This window comes from Colobus angolensis, unplaced genomic scaffold (genome assembly GCF_000951035.1).
Source record: "Colobus angolensis palliatus isolate OR3802 unplaced genomic scaffold, Cang.pa_1.0 Scaffold185, whole genome shotgun sequence".
In the NCBI taxonomy this organism is placed as follows: Eukaryota; Metazoa; Chordata; class Mammalia; order Primates; family Cercopithecidae; genus Colobus; species Colobus angolensis.
In genome coordinates, this window is record NW_012114988.1 from 1644602 (window position 1) to 1651411 (window position 6810).

The following is a 6810-nucleotide window of genomic DNA, read 5'->3' on the forward strand; positions in this document are numbered from 1 at the left end:
AAAATTGTTTCCATGAGTTGATGAGTTGTATTTTAGATGTTTCAATAATTCGTGGCTTTGTGTTTCTTAATCTTTTTTTCTGCAGTGTCTAATCTGCTATTAATTGTATCCAGTCAATTTATTATCTCAGATGTTGTAGTTTTTAATCTCTAAAGTTTGATTCCGGCCATTTTTATATGTTCGATACCTCTGCTTAATTCTTTGGACCCATAAAATATTGTCATAATAACTGTTTTAAAGTCCTCTGTGTGTTTTTTTTTTTTTTTTTTAGGACGGAGTCTCGCTATTCTTGCCCAGGCTGGAGTGCAATGGTGCGATCTCAGCTCACCACCACATCTGCCTCCCCAGCTCAAGCAATTCTTGTGCCTCTGCCTCCCGAGTAGCTGGGATTACAGGCATGCACCACCATGCCTGGCTAATTTTTGTGTTTTTACTGGAGAAAGGGTTTCACCATGCTGACCAGGCTGATCTCGAACTCCTGACTTCAGGTGATCCACCTGCCTCAGCCTCCCAAAGTGCTGAGATTACAGGCGTGAACCACCGCGCCTGGCTGTCCTCTCTGTTAATTCTAACATTATATTAAGTCTGGTTCAATTTTGATTAACTGATTATATCCCCTCTTTATGGGTCATCGTTTCCTGGCTCTTTGCATACTTGGTGTTCTTTAATTGGATACTGGACATTGTGAAATTTACCTTCTTGCATACTAGCTTCTTGCATGCCACCAGGAAGTTATATTTTATAATTCCTATAAATTATCTTGAATTTTTTCTGGGGTGCACTTAAGTGAGCTGTAAACACTTGGCTCCTTTTGGATCTTGCTTTTATGAACTTTTACGTGGTTCAGGAGTAGTGCTCAGTCCAAGGCTGATTATATCCCATTACAAAGCGTTATGAATTATGAATAATTCCAGTCTGGCTGGTGCGAACAGATACTGTTTTCTGCACCGTGTGAGTACCAGGCACAATTCCATGATTTTCTTGGGTGTTTCTTTCCCGGCACTAGTCGGCTACTCTTTTCACAATCGTGCACTAACTAGTGCTCTGCAGAACACGCTGCTGGCAGAACCTGTACATATGCCCCGATTCTCCCTCTGCTCAGCTCTCTTCTCACTGTATCTTTGTCCTATGAACTCTGTCTTGCTCTCCCCGGACACTTAGCTTCCCTTCCTCAATTCAGGGAGTCTGCCACCGATCCTTTTCTTTGTGCCTAGCCTGGAAACAATTGTGCACCAGGCTGTCATTCCCTTCCATCCCAGATTGAACTCCAGAAAATTGAGAGGGTTCAGTGTAACTGAAAACAGTTGGGCCATTGCATTCAGTTCGAACCAGTTGATTTGCATGTCTGTAATGGAGTCTGGAAAATGAACCCTAGGCCTAATGCGAATGCTGAACAAAATCAGATCTAGAAGTAGTGAATGTATTGTAAGCTAAGCAGAATTTTTAAAACTAGCAGCATTAGTGATTCAGGTGGAATTTCTTCCTCTTCCCTAGGCCAAACCATGTAGTTTGGTTTGTTTTGGTTTGGTTTGTTTTGTTTTCTCACTGTCAGCATAACCTCATTTGTTGCATCTGCTGGAGTCTTTATTACTCACTTGGTGAGTCTTGTCTATATAGAGATTCAGCAGCCAGGAGCAGGGCCACTGGAGCTGAGGAAATGTGGGAAAGAAAAATTCCATTGGCTTTTTTTTTTTTTTGAGATGGAGGCTGGAGTGCAGTGGCGCGATCTGGGCTCACTGCAAGCTCCGCCTCCCAGGTTCACACCATTCTCCTGCCTCAGCCTCCTGAGTAGCTGGGACTACAGGGGCCCGCCACCTCGCCCGGCTAGTTTTTGTATTTTTTAGTAGAGACGGGGTTTCACCGTGTTAGCCAGGATGGTCCCCATCTCCTGACCTCGTGATCCGCCCGTCTCGGCCTCCCAAAGTGCTGGGATTACAGGCTTGAGCCACCGCGCCCGGCCAAACCTATCTATTCTTAATTGGCGTCAATATGGAATATTGACTCCACACCCTTGGCTTGAGGTCCAGATGCAGCTTCAGGTTGGTTTTCTCAGGCAAATCAACCTGTTCCACAACCATGCTCTGAGATGGAGGGCAGCCAAGCAGGACCCCCAGGAAATAACTCCTGAGCTTTCCGAGATGTAATCACTTATTCGCTGTCAGCCCGTGGGGAAATTCAGGCGTTAGAAGAGAATGAAGAGAACGTTGTGAGATTTCCTGATCTAAAACTCTACATTGCTGTGTTACCCTCAACCTCCCCTGCTGAAATGATGGCCCGCTGACAAATGTGCCCTTCCCTCCTCACCACTCTGACTAGCAGGGCCAAGGTGTGGTTTGCTGGGAGCAGATTTGTTGATTAGTAATGGCATTCCTTTCATGTTTCTTTACAATCACCTACGTATTTCCAACCTTCAGAAAAGCCAAGGTGTTGCTGCCCGATTTCAAACCGGGGACCTTTGACACGTGAAGCGAACACGTACTCACTACACTACACAAACCCTCCCAGTTCCCGGCACAAGACGTATTCCTGAAAATGTTAACGTCTGCTGTTTTTAACTACTAGAGTTTCCAATATAAGGAATGCGACTGCTTGTCAAAATTTGAGTGAAAAAGACGCCAGGAAACACAGGCAGACAGGCTGAACCCTCATTTATGGTTCCGTGCCTAAACCAAAGCCAAGACCCTAGGGACCCCCAGTCTGGCTTCGGGATCCCGCATCTTATGCAAGGTTTCCAGGAACGGAGTGCCCGTGTGTGGGATTCTCATGGCTGACTCTCTCTGGCTCCCAGAAGCTTCAGGAGCTGGTGGGTTTTGAGTGCCCCGTGCTGCACAGGAGTGTTACTTTCATAACACTTTGCTGCCTGAACTTACATCTTCTCTGCAGGAGGTGGGAATTTGAAAGGAAAAGTGACTGAAATTTTGCTAGACTTAGAAAACCTTCTGGGTGTAGTAGAGATCCTTGTTAGACGAGGGGACAATGGCAAGCATCCCAAAGGACTCCCCACTAGGGTGTCTTTAAAGCAATTGGAGCAAATTCAAATTAGATGGCTCAAAGAAAACACATTTTCTTGGGAAAACAAGAAATTTGGCCTGAAACTGGTTCTTTACATCATAGTACTATTTTACAATTGGACTTACTCAGTAAAAAGGAAGGAAAGTGGGGAGAATTTCCTTATGTACAGGCTTTTATGGCCCCTACCAGGATTCTGACGTAAGAGTCAACTGCAGGATGTGTCTGGCTCATGTCACGCACCAAGAAACTGCGTGGGATATCCCCGATGCTCCCTTCCTAGCGGCACCCCCTGGAAGACCCATGCCCTCCCCAGGGTCTTCTCAGTCCCTCAGTTCTGAGAGGGGTCCTGCCAGTTCTCCAGTGCAGGATTCCACCCCAATGACATCAGGAAACCCTCCCTTTTATTCAGCTAGCTCCAGCCTATACCCCCCACTGCTCAAGGGAAGTAAGCCCAACCAGTACCACCAGGAGTGGAGCTCTCTCTCAGCCCCTGAAATCGAATCTGTGTCCATTGTGGGAGGTAGCTAGCAGAGATAGGGGAACAATCACAGTATATGTGCCATTTCCTATGTCCAAATTGGCTTTATTCAAGGAGAAATTTGGCTGGTTTTTGAAGGCTCCAAGGAAGTTTATAGAGGAGTTTGTTAGGTTGATCGTGTCCTTTGATTTAACTTGGCACAACTTTCAAATATTATTATCCACTTGCTGTACTATAGAGGAGAAGCGAAGGATTCTGGGTACTGGCCTGTGACTGTACAGATAGAGTAGCTGCTCATATCCAAGGCCATGCCATTTATGTTGGAGGAGATGCACTTCCACATAGAGACCCTCAGTGGGATTATCAGAAGGGTTCCCAAGAACTTGAATGTAGAAATCACATGCTAACTTGTTTAATAGAAAGTATGAAAAGGTGTGTGATTAAGCTAGTTAATTATGACAAGGATAGAGAAGTAACTCAGTGGAAGGATGAAACTCCCATTCTGTTTTAGGGCTGCTTGGTTAAGGCACTCAGGAAATATACTAATGTAGACCTAGACACCCTGGAAGGGCAGGCTCTTCTGGGCATGCATTTTATTACTCAATCTACCCTTGACATAAGGAGGAAGTTACAAAAGGCAGGAATAGGACCCCAAACTCCAGGAGCCAACTCTTAAATGTGGCCTTTGGAGTTTACAACAATAGGGACAGGGCAGAGGAAGAGGAAAAAACTCAAAGAAATAGCCAAACATTGCAATTGTTAGCAGCTGCTTTCAGCCTCCTACTGCTTCTGAGCTACCCATCCTGGGAAAGTGGTGCAAGAGTGGCTTTGGGATGCCCAGAGAAAAGCCAGCTCATCAGCCCCTGAGCCGGAATCAGTGTGCCTTCTGTCAGCAAGAGGGCCACTGCAGGAAAGACTGCCTCAGGCTCCAAAGGGAGTCTGAGTTCCCTGAACCCCTGTTGGCGAAGAGAACAGAGGACTGACGGGGCCCAAGGTCCCCCAAAGCTTCCACCAGACACCTTACCGTCTCTGCAAAGGAGCCTCAGGTAACTCTGGACATGGTGGGTAAAACCATTGAGTTATTGGATATGGGAACCACCTTCTCAGTTCTGATCTAGTCCTTGTGGCCACTGTCTTCCCACTCCTGTACTGGAACGAGGATAGATGACCAGCTGAGAGCTAGGAGATTCACCCATTCCTTTAGTTGCGCTGTGGGGAACCGTATGTTTTCCCACAGATTTTTGCTTCTTCTTGAGTGCCTTCTGCCTTTACTGGGAAGAGACTTACTTTCCCAATAACAGGCTGCAGTTCAATTTGTAGCACCTCAAGGGAAGGCCACAGGGCTTCCACAGACGTGGAATGAGATGGGAAACGAAGAATGCCGATCACTAAAGGGGTAGTCAGGGGCCTCTCATCAAGATCCCTGCCTTTCACCATTCCTTTACCAACTTCATCTTCTCATCGGGGAACATGAGGCAACTTTAAGAGCTCTTAAGGTTTCAAAGAAAGCAGGGCCAAGTGCTAAGCAAACTCCACAGGGATGCCTCCCACATGAAGATATGGGAAGTGTAAGGCAGGTTGACAGGAGGCGAGAAAATACTGAAGGTCTCTGAGTAGGGCTTTTCTAGCATTAGGAAAGGTGTGAGCACCTCCTGGAGCTGACTTATAGGTACTAGGGAGTATCTTCCTGTCTATAAAATATCTCTCCTGAACGTCTTTTGTTGTTGTTTGACAGAGTATCATTCTGTCACCCAGGCTGGAGTGCAGAGGCACCATCTTGGCTCACTGCAACCTCCGTCTCCCAGGTTCAAAGGATTCTCATGCCTCAAGCACCTGAGGGGAGATGGAGACTGGAGCTTCAAACCCAGGAACCATTACAATTGCACCTTTAAACATACAGACAAGCCTGCCAACATTCTTGGGATGGCTAGAACAGCTTGGAAAAACTGTTCAGGAACTATAATTATCAAGAATATTTCAGGAAGGCTGGGCGCGGTGGCTCACGTCTTTAATACTAGCACTTTGGAAGGCAGGGGTGGGTGAATTGCTTGAGCTCAGGAGTTTGAAGCCAGCCTGGGCAACAAGGCAAGACCCTGTCTGTAAGAAAAAGGCAAAAAAAAAAAATAGCTGGGAGTAATGGCATTCATCTGTGGTCTCAGCTACTCAGGAGGCTGAGGTGGGAGAGTCATTTGAGCCCCAGGTTGTAGGTTGTGGTAAGCTGAGATCATGTCACTGCAGTCCAGCCTGGGTGACAGCACAAGAGACCCTGTCTCAAAAAATATATATATTTCAGGAAAGATAAGATGTCCCATTTTAAAGAAGGAGAGCTGTTCAACGGATTTGTACATGTGGTGCAGTAGCAGCCGAGAGTCTGCCATAATCTGTTCACTCTCTCCATTCTGGCCTGCTTTGAGTATACCAGCTTGCAGATGCCAGTGGGGGCCAGAGTGACTGAGGTGAGGACAGGAACAGAGCAAATTACCCAACCCACCAGGGACCTGTACTTGAGACTTGATCCCAGAGCTGTGTTCAGCCTAATCACTTTTTTAAAGTGAATCTTTAGGGCCTGCCTGTAGAGAATGACATCTGTCAGTTTAGACAGAGGTGCTGAGCATGTAGAATGTAGGAGCTACTGAGAGATTGATGGAGCTTTATTTTTCTTATAAAAGGAGCACTCACTGGCTATATCCAGAGCAGAGGAATCTTCCTGTGCATGAAAGAGGAAGGCATTGTTACTGGGAAGCTGGTGGGAGTCATGGTGGCTGGAATGAGTCAAATACTGTTGTTCATCTAGTGAGTCCTCCAGGACTTCATCCATTTCTTCCTCCTGGACCTCCCTCCTGAGCCTGGTGGAGTAGGCACGACAAGGGATTAAACCAAGGCAGCCTGGAACCACAGCTTCATAGCTAGTTCTGATCTGAAGCTCACGGAAGAGGCACCAAAAACCAAAGGGACCATCATATCAAAGAGGAAGTATACAATCCACTTTTGACTGGGAGTAGAGTGTGCCTAGAGTTAGTATAGAAGTGAGAACAGCAAGTGATCAGTGCATTGACCTCATAACACACAGATAAGGCAGCAGACTCAACAACTACTCTAAGATACACTCAGGGCACACAGGTCACAGAGACCCATACGGTTGGCTTCAAAACGCTGTGTTCACATTTTATTTAATATTATGTGGAGTGGTCCATTGAATACTGGCTCTTGAGACAACGCAACCTCCCAGGGCTTTAGCAGATTTTAGAACCCTAGATCTAAATACCTGGTATGGTTTCAATGTATTTTTCTTTTCTTTTTTTTTTTTTTTTTTTTTTGAG